The sequence below is a fragment of the Ambystoma mexicanum genome, chromosome 2p (genome assembly GCF_040938575.1).
Source record: "Ambystoma mexicanum isolate Mex_15411 chromosome 2p, UKY_AmexF1_1, whole genome shotgun sequence".
NCBI classification, from domain to species: domain Eukaryota; kingdom Metazoa; phylum Chordata; class Amphibia; order Caudata; family Ambystomatidae; genus Ambystoma; species Ambystoma mexicanum.
The window spans coordinates 812,364,829-812,380,220 of record NC_090923.1 but is presented as its reverse complement, the minus strand read 5'-3'; the positions used below and the strand labels follow the sequence as shown (position 1 = coordinate 812,380,220).

Below are 15,392 nucleotides of genomic sequence, written 5' to 3'. Positions count from 1 at the left end.
TCCCTCCGCTCCTGCGGGAAGTACGGGCCATATTAAAAAAGGGGGCTATAGAGCTGGTTCCGATGTGACTGCGGGCTCCGCAGTCTACTGCGGATACTTCTTGTTGAAGAAGACTGGGGGCTGGAGGCCCATTCTAGACTTGCGGCGCCTTAACAAATACCTCAAGTCCCAAAAGTTCATGATGGTCATGTTGCAGCACGTGCTTGGCCAACTGGAGGAAGAGGACTTCTTGTCGTCGCTGGATCTGGAGGATGCATACTTCCACATCCCCATTAACGAGAAGCATCAGAAGGTCCTGTGCTTCGTAGTACAGGGAAGGCACTACCAGTTCAAGGCCCTTCCCTTCCCTTCAGACTGAATTCGGCACCCAGGGTGTTCACAAAAGTGCATGGCACCAGTGGCGGCCCATCTGCGCCTACAAGGGATACATGTGTTCACGTACCTTGATGACTGACTCATCCGCGCCAAGTCCAGGGAAGTAGCAGTTCAACACACGGAGAGGACCGTCCAGCTGCTGACAGATCTGGGGTTCTCCGTCAACTATCCAAATTCCTGCTTGATACTATCGCAGAACGTGCTATTTCTGGGGGCCAGGCTCAACTTGGTCTCCTGCCTGACCGCCCCCTTGGAAGAGAGGATAGCGGCCATGCTGGGCAAGGTGCAATGGCTGTTGACACTGAAGACTGCCACGGTGCGGACCATCAAGTCAGATGGGGCATGCTTCTATTCAGTGTTCTCCAAATAAAACTATAAAAATTCTCTTTGGTTATCGACCTCCTGGCCCAGCACAGGCTTTCCTGGAGAAATTAGAATTCTTTCTGGCAGACACGGGGAATAAGCATGACAAGCTGTTATGTTTGGGGGACTTCAATATATGGGCTGAGGAGGTGACATCTGGGGATGGGAGAGAATTAAAGGAGACCCTGGAAGCCCATGCTTTGGAACTTTTAGCATCATCCCCCTCACATTGCCAGGACCATTGTCTTGATGTCCTGCTATATCGAGGGAAGATAATTTGTTATGTTGAGACAATCGCAATATCATGGACAGACCACTATGCCATAGTATTTGAACTGAGAATGCATAAGAAAACTCTGGAAGTGCACACGGAAAATTGGATGGGGGAGTTCCACAAGCTGAAAGATTTATTGAAAATCTCAAGGGAAACTCTAAAACATGCTTTGGCACAGATTGAAGAGGCTCTTCCATGTGAGGAGTTCTTCAATAATGGCATGTAAATCATGGCTATGCTATTTAATGTACAGGCCCCTCTCCAACAAAACAAAGCCATGTAACCCCTGGTTTTCGCCAGATTTGGCCAAGAAAAGGGTACAGTTGAGATCTTTCGAGAAAAAAATGGAGAAGACATCGTACAGAGAGCATTTTAGAACAGGTCAAGAGCGCCTGAAGAGAATATGGAAAAGCCATTTTTGATGCCAAAGCTAAATTTATAACAGGGAAAATTGACAAAGTCATGAACAGGCCACAGCAATTGTACGCTGCTATTTCCCAGTTAGCAAATCCTGGGTGTGCGTCAGCAGCACCTGAATCATCACAAGCACAGGCGGATGCTTTTAATAATTACTTTATAAATAAAATAGAGCTAATACAAGGAAAGATTATGGAAATTAAACCATTACATCCCCAAGAGGATCTGGAAGTAACAGAGGAGATTAGCCCAGAATGCATATCTCATGATGAAGACACTGGGGCGGATCAGAAGCTATTTATGTTTACGAAAGTATCTGAGGAAAGGGTCTGCACCTTGCTCTCCGCGTTGAAGTCTACTAATGATGTACTCTTCGTTATTCTATCTTCAGTAGCTAAACTAATAGCTCCAGATATTACCCCATTTATCACAAAATTTGTTAACAAATCTCTTACATCAGGGGTAGTACCGATGATTCTGAAGAAATCTGTGGTCACGCCACTGCTAAAAAAAAACAAATTTAGACCCTAAGAATTTCCAGAATTACAGGCCAATGGCAGGATTGTCATGGCCATCGAAAATTCTGGAAAACATTGTGACAGCTCAGCTGCAGGAACATCTGGATCAGGAGAATCTGCAATCCACTGCAATCCGGCTTCCGACCAGGTTTTGGGATGGAGATGGCGTTGCTGACGGTCTGGGACTATCTATTGGAGACGGCGGATCAGGGGGGCGTGTCCCTGTTGGTCATGTTGGACCTGTCCGCCGTCTTTGATAGGGTTGTTCATGGGACCCTGCTGAAACGTCTGAGAGAAGTGGGTGGAGTAGGGAAACAAGCTCTTCAATGGTTTGAATCTTTTCTCTCTAGAAGAGAACAAAGAGTAGGATTTGGAGATTTCTTGTTAGATTCAGGATTACAAAGCTGTGGAGTCCTGCAGGGATCGTCCCTTGTCACAGGTTTCCCCCTTTCTCACCTGCTTTCGCTGCTTGATGGAATCCAGAGGAGTTTTCTTCCGTACGGATCGGGTCTTGTACAAGCCTGCTCTGCCGTCTTCGGCTTCCAGTGTTCGTTCAGCTTTAACGTCCGGGAAAAAATGAGGAAACTCCAGGAAGACCAGGAAAGGAGAAGTGCACTCGGAGGCGGGTGCAAGGAATCCGGGAAGAAGGCTAAATAGGAGGAGGGAGGATAGAAGGGAAAGCGGAGGGTCTAGGAATCAGGAAACTACAGAATTCCGCAAGGCGAACTTCAGAGCACACGTCTAGCCACAGCAACAGTAGCGTTGAGACGCGCGGGCCGCGGGGGCATGGCCATTTTATAGAACATGCTGCCTCGGACGTGAAGACTGGTAGGCAGCGTTCTGTGTGTACGGCCATGTTGGAAGTAGTACAGAGTGTAAGCCCCGACGCGTCAAGGACCAGGAGGTCCAGAAGGGGCATGTCTGATGGTTCATGACATCCCTCTCCCCACTGCTTTTTAATTTATATGTTAAACTACTCATGGACATTCTGAGGAAGCACGGCATACAGTTTCACTCATACACAGGTGTTCTTGAGGATACAGAATCTAGAGGAGAAGTACGAAATAGTTGACCGGTGCCTACAAGAAATACAGGCTTGGATGTGTGCGATCCAGCTACTGCTGAATGTCAGCAAAACATAAAAGACTCTATTCGCTTCAAAGCACAATCTGCAGAGGGAGCATTTACACTCCCTATGTTTCCTGGGGACACAGCTGAATTTCTCCAAGAAAATAAAAAATGTAGGCTGTGTCTGGGAGGATAACATGGGAAGTGGAGCTCAAGTTAGTGCGAAGGTACAAGCAGCTTTCCACTCACTACGCCTACTGAAACATATCCTACCATTCATTGCGAATGAGGACAGAGCGGTAGTCATTGGCACTCTGGTCAACTCGAGGTTAGACTATGGAAATGTATTGCTGTCGGGTATACCAGCCTATCAGTTGCGAAGACTGCAGGTGGCCCAAAATGCAGCGGTTAGGCTGGCGTATAGGTAAAAAATCAGCTCCAACCTCTAACTTAAGAAGAGCCCTACATTGGCTGGCAGTAAAGGAGATAATTGAGTTTAAGGTACTCTGCTTGGTTTATAGGTGTGTTAACAAGACAGGAACAAGATATCTATCAGATAAAATCAGGAGACATGTTCCTACCTGACAACTGCGCTCAGCAGATCAAAATCTGCTTCATATACACCACACCAGGTATATGAGCAAAGGGGACCGCAGATTCGGCGTCTACGGTCCTAGAGCATGGAATAAACTACCCAGAGAAAACTGTGAGATTAAAACCTTTCCGGCATTCCAGAAGGCCGTGAAGACCTATCTGTTTTGTTAGAACTCTCCTAGACCTTAACTGGTGTATTTCAATCTCATATGATTAAGTGGATTAAGACATGGGCCTCATTACGAGTATGGAGGTAGCCATGCCGCTTTTAGCGGCATGGCTACCGCCATACCGGGTACCGGATCCGGGTTCCTGGAATGGGGAAATACCGGGCTATTCCGGCCTTGGAGGACCCGGTATTCCCCCATTCCAGGAACCCGGACCCGGTACATCCCCATTCCCATTTGAGCCCCCATAGGGCTCAATGGGAATAGGGAGTATGCTAACCACGGGCCCATTAATGACGGGCCTGTTGTAAGCATCCTGGTCTGCTAGCGGGTCCCACTAAGGATGCCTGGTTTTACCAGACGTCCTTAGAGGGTCTCACGAGCAGACCTCGTAATGAGGCGGTAGAGGGTTAACGGCGCCGGCAGCTCCACCAGCGCCGTTAACCTGATCCGGCTCTGCAGGTTGCAGATAGGACCCCTTCAGGAATTCCTGGACGCTTGGTGGATCCAGGTGTCTGGAAGCTTTGCAGACAAGATTGTTCTCGACGAGGAGTTCCGTCGAGCGATAAGGTGGTGGGGCGTGCACTCCAGCATTGCCGGGGGCACGGATTTCCAGATCCCCCCCATACCAAGAGACAGTCACCACAGACGCGTCCCTGGAGGGCTGGGGAGCCCACACCGGACGTCTCCACGCCAGAGGCCTGTGGCTACCATAGGAGAGGGCTCTCCACATCAATGTCCTGGAGCTGCGGGCAGTGTTCTGGGTCCTCTAGTCGTTCCTTCTGTCACTCAAGGGCAAGGTGGTGAGGGTCTTCACGCACAATACCACCACGATGTTCTACATCAGGAAGCAAGGAGGTACTAGATACCCGGCGCTCTCCAGAGAGGCGCAGGACTTGTGGCACTGGGCCGTCAGCCAAGAGATGTTCCTCATTCCTTTTCACCTGGCTGGAGTCAAGAACACCTTCGCCGACTCCCTCAGCAGGGAGCTGCGCTCTTGCCACAAGTGGGAACTTCGACATGATCAAGTGAACAACCTCTTCCTCAAATGAGGCAGACCCCAGATCGATCTGTTTGCGACAGCGATGAATTCCAAATGACAGAGATTCGCCAGAAGGTTCCACCAGCCGAGGAGCATGGGGGACGCGTTTTCCTTTCTGTGGGAAGGCCTGTTCTGCCGGAATTCCCCTTCCCCGTTGCCTCTCCGGCTGCGAGTCATTAATCAACTCAAACGGTGGCGATGCAAGATGATCCTCATCGCCCCGGCGTGGCCGAGTCAGATTTGGTAACCGGATCTTCTCAGCCTGTCAGTGTTACCCCCAGTCAAGCTCCAGGTGGTTTGGATCTGCTCACCAGAGAAGGAAGCGCAATCCTACATCACGACACAGGATCGCTGAACCTGAAGGCTTGGCTCCTGCAGCCTTAGGGTTTGGAGTGTACGAGCTGCCGGCAGACTGCAGGGAGGTCCTTACCACGGCCAGAGCATTGTCGCCTCTTCATTGCTAAGGGCACAAGTGCAAACATTTTGCAACGTGGTGCCGGACGCAGAAGACCAACCCTCTGAATATCTTAGCTCCGCAGATTCTTCCGTACTTGTACTTGGTCAAGGCAGGGCAGACGCACGCCTCTATCAAGGTGCTTCTGGCGGCTATCTCCCGCTACACCAGGTCTCCAGGACGGTCTTCTCTTTGGTCCCACCTTCTAGTCAAGGAGTTCCTCAAATGACTGTTTCGATCATTACCACCGGAGAAGGCCCCTACCCTGGCGTGTGAACTCAACGTGGTGCTGACGAGGATCATGGGGGCTCCCTTCAAGCATATGCATCAGGCCCCTCTCAAGTTCCTTTCGTGGAAGACAGCTTTTCTCGTGGCCATCACCTCTGCCAGGAGGGTAGGTGAGGTCCAGGTCCTTTCCTGCAAACAACCTAAGCTGACTTTTCACAACACAACGATGGTGCTGCGGATGCACCCCTCCTTCATGCCAAAGGTTCTGTCGGAATTCCACCTCAACAAGCCTTTGGTGTTGCCTGTGTTTTTTCCAAAACCTTTGTCGCCGGCTAAAAGGACTTTGCACTGGCTGGATGTGGCTTGTGCGCTGAAGTTCTATGTGGTACGCACAAAGTGTTTCCGGAAGACATCTCAACCATTCATGAACTTTGGTCCTGTGTCCAAGGCTTCCATCTCCAGGTGTCTCTCCGGCTGCATCACACACTGTCACTGGTTGTCAAACCAACCGCTGCCCGGCCGTCTTAGACCCCATTCTACCAGAGCAATCGCTGCGACGACGGCGTTCCTGTCTGGTGTGCCCCTGCTGGACATCTGCAGGGCTGCTACGTGGAGGTCCACGCACACCTTTACAAGATTCTACTGCGTCCACAGGGATTCCAGAGAGGAGTCCAGGGTTGGCCAAGCAGTGCTACGCAAACCTGTTCGCTTGAAGGTGAGCCTGTTCCGGAGGGAAGAGTATTTGCTTCTGTTGAGCCTTGCCACCTCCTGTGGTTGTGTAATGTTGTACTGCTATGTATTCTTTATTCATGAGCATGTGAATCCATGCCAGACCCCATGCTGGAGAAGGAACAAGTTGCTTACCTGCAACTATTGTTCTCCAGCATGGGTCTGGCATGGATTCACATGCAAACCCTCCCTCCTGTCCCTCTGTGGCTCTTCTTGGTCATACTGCCACTTTATGGGCTATTAAATCTGAAGATGGCTGCCAGAGGAGGGGCTTAGGGGGAAGGGCAGTCATTGGCTGGGGGCAGTATGACCCAGAGCTCAGTGATTGGTTTATCGGAGAAAGACAGTTTGTAAGTGAAAGTGAAACTGTTTTTCTTTTTGATTCCCGGCCTGATGACGGGGAATATTCATGAGCATGTGAATCCATGCCAGACCCATTCTGGAGAACAATAGTTACAGGTAAGTAACTTGTTCCTTCTGATTCCGTTTGTATCAGAGGTACTCATTGCTACCCATGTACTCTCAGATCATGCAGCAGTTGAGTGTACACTTTCAGTTGATAGGTTGTCCCCCGTTAGCAGGCCCCCATGGAAGCTGCACGACCCGGCCCTCTCAGATTTGGTGTTCAAAGGACCCCGTAACTAAAGCAATAACTGATTTCTTTAGGGAAAATAGCACTGCTACCGTTCCGACTGCCACGGTATGCGACCCTATGAAGGCAGTGATTAGATGGGAACTGATTGCTCACACAACTGCTTGCACTCATAGGAATAGAACCCTAAGATAGGCACTTTAGGGGGAGATGCGCGCTTCAGAAATGCTTCATAAGCATTTCAATTCTGTCATGGCCAGGAAGGGCCTACGGGTAGCGCGAAATAAACTAGAAGCACACTTAGCAGGACATACGGCCAAATCGATTATTCGTGCTAAGCAATCTTATTATGCCATGGGTAATATGGTGAATACATTTCTGGTTCATAAATTGAAGGCCATACATACAACAAATACTACAGCAGTGCTGGTAGACTCAGACATAAATATTCAGTACAAGGAATCGGCGAAAAGGAAGGTTTCTGAATGATATTTACCCACAGAATCTGAAGCAGGCCCGCCCCCCCATCTCTGCGACTTACGCCAGACTACCAAATCAGGCTCTCGTCTACTGGTCAGGAGACCTTAGATACTCCTGTAACCACGGAAGAGGTGGCAATAGCAATAGTTTCTCTTAAACACAGGACCCCTAGTCCGGATGGTTTCTCAGCATCGTTTATACGATTTTTCAACCACAACTACTCAAACCTTTGACTAACTTATTCAACTTGTTCCCGGAATTTAGGGAGGATTACTCCTTCGATGGAGTCAACTACAATTTTAATACTTAAGCTGGGGAATCCCACACAGGATTGTCACCCGTACAGGCCAATTTCTTTGAACCTGGATGCCAAGTTGTACTCTAAGGTGTTGGCCTCGAGGTTGGGGACGGTTCTACCCCAACTGATAAATCCGGATCAGGCTGGGTTTATTCCAAAGCGAAGCACACAAGACAACATCAGATGAGGCTTGGAAATCCTTGACCTAGCCAGGAGGGGATAGTCTTGCCTTGGGAGTACTCACACTGGATGCTACTAAAGCATTCGACAGAGTGCACTGGCCCTACCTTTGTGATGTTCTGCTTGCTTTTGGATTTGGCCCGTTGGCTAACTACCATTGACCTGTTACTCGAATAAGGGTTAATTGCCCCTGTCCCTATCGCTCATGAAACTAAGCAGGGTTGTCCACTGTCTCCTTTGATTTTTGCTCTTGTAATGGAGCCATTTGCGCAAAGGATCAGAGACAACTCGGAGATCACAGGGACTGAGGTAGCTTGGGTGCAACACAAAATGCCTCTTTATGCCGATGATGTCCTGCTCATGTTAACTAATATACCAACCTCCCTTGAGGCTGTCGTGTCTGAATTAAGATGATTTGAACTGGCTTCTCTGTCAATTACTAGAAATCCTTGCCATAAGTGTGCAATTGCCCAAGCAAGTCATTGCCGCTGCGAGATCCACCTGTCGATTCCGTGGGCATCTGACACTATTGAGTACCTGGGGGTGAGGATTCCTGTTTCCCCGCAGGATGTATATTGGGTCAACTTCCCAGGGTTGCTTAAGGATCTTGCCGAAGATCTTAAACGTTGGAGTAAGCAGGAAATATCACTGATGGGACGAATCGCTGCAGTAAAAATGAATCTTTTACCCAGATTCTTGTATCTTTGTCAAGCCTTGCTAGTTTAGATACCCAATCTTGAAGTACGTATGCTGCAGCGTAGCGTCCTACAATTTATCTGGGTGGGCAAAAAGCCTAGAGTTCCAAAAGCTGAGGTTTTAAGCGATGCCCGGAGGGGAGCAATGGCGGCTCTGGGCCTCCTCAGGTATTATGTGGCTGCTCGGGTTACGCACATTTTGGCTTGGAGGTCCCCTCCCAGATGGGTAGCTCTTGAGAAAGCCAACTCCTCCTGCCGGTTATCTTTCTTACCCTTTATCGACAATACTAAACTCCCCGATCTGACACACACTTGAGCTCGACAAAAATCTTGCTGTATTACTGGCACGTGGCTTTTATGAAGAAGTGGGTGAATCGGGTTTCAGACCGTGCTCTCCAGTCTTTGGTAATGCAGAATTCTCCCCAGGATTCTTAGGGAATAGTTTTTCAAATTGGCATAATGGGGGTCTGCATAGCTTGCATCAGCTGTACCAGGAGGGCTCTCCTCTCTCGTGTCCGAATGTAAGGCTCAATTCTCACTAACCGAAGGCGAACGATTTAGATATGGTCATATTCGGCACTGGATTTCACAACTGTGAGGAGCCAGGTGACCTGCGAAGGTGAGAGTATTGGAATGTACCCAACAGTATGGCATAGATGGGGGTAGAATCTCATGCTTTTATAAACTTTTGGGAGGCAACTTACTAACCGTCAGATCCTCCTACATTGCCATTTGGAAAGCGGATGTGGGACCTCCTGTCGAGGATTTATGGGAAGAGATCTGGGCTAGAAACCACGCCTCCTCTAGATGTGTAACCAATAGAGAATGCATGCATAAACTTTGCTACAGATGGTACCGGCCTCTGCTAACTTTACATAAAATGAATGCTGCTTTGAATTCGGCTTGCTGGAGGGGGTGCGGCCTTGGGAAGCTACTTTCATATGTGGTGGTCCTGTCATGTGATCCACACTTTTTGGGTTGCTGTACTGTCTCACATTAAGGAGAGAACTGCAGTGGACTTACCCCTGGCTCCACTAGTTGGCCTATCGCGGTGCTCAGTGGAAGATGTGTACCCTAAATCAGGTTGCAGAGCACAATCGGCGACACACCAATTTTTAGCAACTAAAATATAAATAGCACGATCGTGGAAGGCTCTTATGGGGCCAGTATTGGCACAATGGTGGATGGAGGTATGGGACATCTTGGTCGACGAAAAAGTTACAGCATGTGTAAAACAATGCGCTGCCTTGGTATCTAAATTTCTGGCTCCCATTTGTTGACTATTACCAGAATTTTCCCTCCCTAACTTTTAAACCGTCTCTACTTTCAAACTATTCCTTGATGTGATGTCCTTGGTGTGGTACTTTTTTTTATTTTAACAAGGTTATGCATTTTCGCATTAGCGCCTCGGTGGTGGGATGGCTTGTTGGACCCGGGAATGTTGTGCATTATGCATTCAGCCATATTTTACTGTCTATGTATGTCTCGCATCCTTGTTTGAATAAAAGGTTTGGGGAAAAAGTTATAGAATTTTGCTTTTATACTTAACAGATACTTCATTGTTCTGATATTGTGAAATGTGTAGGCTTAATTGAGCTGCAACAAGAATGCTGTGTGACATGACTAGTTTATATTTGTGTATGATTTTGTATTATCTGGGGAGATGGTTTGTATTTATGGCCTGTATTGTTTGTCTAATTGTGCATAGGAGACTTTTAAATATTCATGTTCGTGTGCAAGGTTTGTTGGAAACCAAAGCACAAATGGAAAAATAAATAAAAAAGAATGCTAATCCATGCACTGGGAGAAATTGTTAACCTTGAGGTGCAGGCCCGTTTCTTGGCCCGGGCAAGGCGGGCAGCTGCCCGGGGTGCAACCGCCAGGGGGGTTCGCAATTACCCCGCTACACTGGAACCTCTGAAGGGGATAACATTCCCCAGTTTGTGGGGCGGCGCATTGCCGTGGGGAAAGTTCTGTGGGTCAGGTACTGGCGCTGCCCCTTCCGACTGTAATGTCACAAGTACTACGTAACATTACAGAAGTCAGAGGCTTCCTCCGACCACTTTAGCGCCACTTGGGGGGGGCATAAGCACAACAATTAAAACACTTCAGGTCCCCCTGCAGCTAAAACCAGCTCCTCCCATCACAATGCAGGCAGGAAACTGCTAATGGTGGGCCATTGGTCACTGAATGGTTTTGTGCTGACATTGTGTTGGGAGGGGAGGTAGTGTGGGGCGTGGGCGTGCACTGTAGGCAGCTTTGCCTCTCCCAAAATAAAGCGGCGCTATTTCTTTCATGCTGCTTCTTTGCCAAACTTTATAACAATTCCACTTTAAACCACTTCCATGGCACTGGTGATGAGTTACTTCATTATGCTGATAATAGTTTTGATCAGTGTTGCTGAGTAAATATTCTTTAAGCCATGACCCGGTTCATTTATTTATTCATGCAATGTTTGTCGGGTACATGGACACAGATTATTTATTTATGCAATGTTTGTCGGATACCTGTATCCGACAAACATTGCATAAATAAATAGGTACCCGACAAACATTGCATGAATAAATGAATAATCCGGTTCCATGTCTCCTTATAACAAGTCAACAGTCAGACTTTACTGTATCAAAGCATACACTTGATTCCCATTGAAAGAATTTTAAAGTGATTGTTTATTGTGTTCGGGTGTCTCCTTGTCATTGCCCTTTTGGCTTAGGTTGCCTCCAAACCCCCTTCAGCATCTTGTGTTCTTTGATGGTTGCATATACTGCATCCTGTGCCATATTCATGTTCTCTTGGTGTGCCCAGTCCTCATTATCTGCAGCCTAAGTGGGACTAGAGCATACAATTGTCTTGGGCACCAATGAAAAAGTGGCCCACTGTTGCAAATGGCAATTCATTCCTTGTGTAACGGACTGTTTGACTTTGGGTATGAGTCCCTTAATGGTGTAGTTTGGGAGTGGGGTGGGGTGCGGTGGGGCTGGGGTGCGGTGGGGCTGGGGCGTGGGGTGCGGTGGGGCTGGGGCACGGGGTGCGGTGGGGATGGCGCATTGGGTGCGGTGGGGCTGGGGTGCGGGATGGGATGTGGGGGGGTGTATTCCTAGTGTTTCGCTGTGGGCACCAAATGGATTAGAAACTGCCCTGCTGAAGTGCGTTATAATGGTTTTCAAACAGGCAACATTACTGTGGAAACCATGATGACCATTCTCCGTGATAAAGAGAGTGGAATTAACATGCAAGGAGGATTCATGACAAGTGGGAGTATGGCATCCATCCTGCCACAAGACTGCAGCCTACCTTGTGTTCACTTATTTACAGGCACGCCTGATGCAGACAGGTGTGAAACCATTGTTCGCTAAACACTCCTTTTGCTTGGTATAATATTTCTTTACATTAATGTTTTGGCTATAGAACAGTGATAAAACACACAAGTTATGAAATAGTTAAGTTGACATTCATCACACAATGTTGTCCATGCACGAAGCCCCCAAAACAGACCACCTTGAGTTAAGCATTTCCATAAAACATTCAGGTGCTTCGTTTCAGCAATATGGTGATTAGCCCTCTCTTAACATGGCATTCTTCCGTGTTAATGTGTCTACGTACATGGGGGAGTAAACAATGTTACGTTGGTGTCATGAAACAGAAAAGTCAAAATGTTTTTCATTTATGTGATTTTTATTATTTTTTGATCCCAGCAATTAAACCACTGTACAGGGCTTTTGTAATCCTCGGTGGCAGGGGCGTTGCTAGGGGGGGGGCTGAGGGGGCTATAGCCCCTGGTCTTTTGGTTGTAGCCCCGGATAGAATCGCAGGAGCTACAGCCAAAAGACTAGCTAGCCCCCAGTCCCAACAGTTCCGACATCAGCTTAGCCCCGGGTCTTTTCCAGACCTAGCAACTCCCCTGCTCGGTAGCCTTTCAAATACTGTGCTTTCGTTGTGTTGGTGCAGAAGGGTCCCTCCTTTGTTCCTGCTCAGTCCCGTGTGTGCCTCGAGCTCCTGTATTCCCACCACAGCCCCGCAGTGTAGAGCTCGGTTCTACTCCATGCGACTTAATTTCTTCAAACCCCCTCTTTCCCAGTCTCCCCTTCCTCTCTCCACGGCCGCTCAGTGTTGCCAGGTCAGAAGGAAAAAATAAGCTGAATGTTCCTTTAAAACAAGCCCAAAACAAGCTGACTCCCAACCAAATAAGCTGCAAAAACAAGCGCACCTCTAAAATAAGGTGGAAAGGTCTCAGAAGTTGAAAAATAACTATAACGCAAAGAATACATACAGAGAGCTCAAACATATGTTAACAAAAAGCATTTATTAAAATTGTTATTTTCTAACAATTGGTGTCTATTTTAATTTGTTGTATGTGTGCGACTTATAAAAGCAACATTATTGGCTTTTTGGATCCTTGGCTGCTCTGGTGCTTGATTCGTCGCTCACCTCTGGTCCTTGGCTACATTGCAGGTACCTGCCAAGTAGCCCCATGTACTTCATGACACTGAGCCAGTCCAGGCATTTCCTATTAAATGCTAGGACTGGTATTTTATTTCTTCCCATTATAAGTATGGGCCTACAAGGACCAGTATGCAAAGGGAAAATCCAGGACTAGCTCATGGCGACAAGCGTGACATGGCCCCCCCACTGTCGTCCTTCTGGTATTGGGAAACCTGGTTGATTGCTGTCATCTGGTCCTTGGTTCATATAGTCCATCACCCCTCTGGTCATTGGCTCCCTCATGACTTACTCCTCTAGTAAATCACTAGCCCACCCATTGACTGTTCATTGCCATGCTAATCCTTAACCCCAGGGCTTTAAGTGGGCCGGGGCCTGCCGGGGCTGAGCCCCGGCAGGCTCTGAAATTTCGTTTTGAGGCGGGGCCCTGCCGGGCCCAGTAATCTCCCCTGGCAGCCCCGGCCACTACACGAAAAGGCATTTTTTTTCTACAGCCTGAAGCGCTCGCTCGTTTGCGAGAGCTTCAGCCTACAGAAAAAAATGCCTTTCAGCCATAATGGTGGCGCCGCACCTGCGAGGCATCCCTTTAATCAAGAGATTCCCGTCGGCCGGCGCCACCATTATGGAAAAAACGTGAGGCCGCTGAAAGCAGAGGCCTTGCTTTCTAAATACTGGAGCTGCCGCGCATTCGCGGGAGTTTCAGTATTTAGGAAAAAGGCCTCTGCTTCCAGTGGCCTCACGTTTTCAGCCTTAATGGTGGTGCTGCCCCTCCCCAGCTGGCGAGGGGCAACACCACCATTAAGGCTGAATAGGCAGGCGCTGTCCCCTGCCAGGCAAGCCTACACAAAATAAATGCAGAGATCAGCACCCTCTCCCCATAGGGGAGAGGGTGCTAATCTATACGAAAGGCTGCCTGGCAGGGGTGACAGTAGCCCATTGAGCCCGGGCTCGTTAAGGGGGCGTGGCCTAACGGGCCATCAAGACCCCCGCTGTTAGGCCACGCCCCCTCGATGAGCCCCGGCTCGATTTGTAGTGCCACTTAAGGCACTGCCCAACCCTGTTCTTGCCCCTCCCTGCCCAAAACACCTTATCATGGGAACTCTTTGTGCTCTCTTTAATCAAGCCTTAACATTAAACTTTGCACTCAATGCTGAATGAATTTGAGCTGTAAATGCTACTGGTGTAATAGAAATGTCTTAACCTGGTCTGCGTTCAGCCAATCAAGTTAAAAGCACTGTGTGTGTCCTTCAGTTAGTCATGTTAAAAGTTTTTGGCTTTTGCAAACTTATCAGGCATTTGCCAGGCACTGCCATTAGATGCCCTGGTACTTGCACCATTTTGCACCTGGTGCCGTTCATACAACTAAAGATAGCAGTGCCTACCAAGGGCCTTTCCCATGCCTACACAAAACCCTAAACTATTGTCATTGTCTATGCTTGTTTCCATCATGACTAAACTACATGTTGCTGTAAATACCCTGTGTTTACCTCTTGGCTAGGTAATGCGTCTTCAAAGGGTCTCTCATATCGAAAGAGCCCATCAATGCAAAAGAAAGGAGTACTTGCAGATTCACATCAGGAAGGCAATCAGCCCGAGCCTCACAGCGTGTGCATAACAGCTTAAGGCAAGACGACGGCATGTTCGCCTTTCATATTCATTTTTTTTTTTGTAAATGGGGCCAAGTCAGACAGACTGCAAACAAGCGGAACAATAAGCACACAATTAAGGAAAAACACAGACAAAAACCGCGATAAGCAACCTGCTAATATTATAAGCGACTTTGGGCAAAAACAAGCCCAAAGTCACTTATAATATAATAAGCGGACATGGCAACACTGCAGCCACTAAAAAAGAATAAAATATGAGAACTGCTTAAATGATGGACACGGGCACTCAAGGACAGGGGTGGAGCTACGCAGATCACTGGCCAATCCCAGGAACAGAAATGTAGGAGGGCGGGCTATGACATTAGCTTTTCATTTCGGGCTGCATGTATGGCTGTAGCCATCAAGTGGGCGTGACTCCGAAGATTGCCGAACACTGCCTCCCACAATCTACCATGGGAGGCAGGATAGCATACAACACCGGAATCATATCTTGGTGCGCAGCAAAACTAAGTGACACAACTCCCACACGCACCCGTATGCCGTGTCAAAAAGAATATGGCAACGGTTCACCTCGGCGGTGGAAATCCGCTCGTTCTCTCACACATTAAGAGCCCGTCAGGCACTTACTTCAGAATGTTCGCGTCTCCTCCAGTGCGTCCGAAAAATGAATCATAAACTCGCTTTCCGCTTAGCCGGTGTTCTGTAATATTTGGTATCCCATACCGATCCGGTATCCCCTGGTCTTCGGCTGCCTTCGGCTGATCGCTGATTGGCTGTATTACGCCTGAGCAGTGGCCACTCTTCCGAGCTGTCACAGACATAAGCAGCAGAGCACTGCGCGAGCACGTTGCTGTAATAGATAAAAACACTG

General features: G+C 48.3%; 1 long non-coding RNA gene across 2 annotated transcripts in view; it reads right to left on the bottom strand.

Annotated features, from left to right (window-relative positions):
• LOC138565936 (uncharacterized) overlaps positions 1 to 15,392 on the bottom strand; it is a 38,875-nt gene extending 23,483 nt beyond the window's left edge. The window contains exon 1 of one of the 2 annotated variants that reach the window (XR_011301719.1): positions 15,149 to 15,392. This is a non-coding gene — a long non-coding RNA (uncharacterized lncRNA). The remainder of the gene's footprint in view (positions 1 to 15,148) is intronic. The other variant, XR_011301718.1, reaches the window with a different exon arrangement.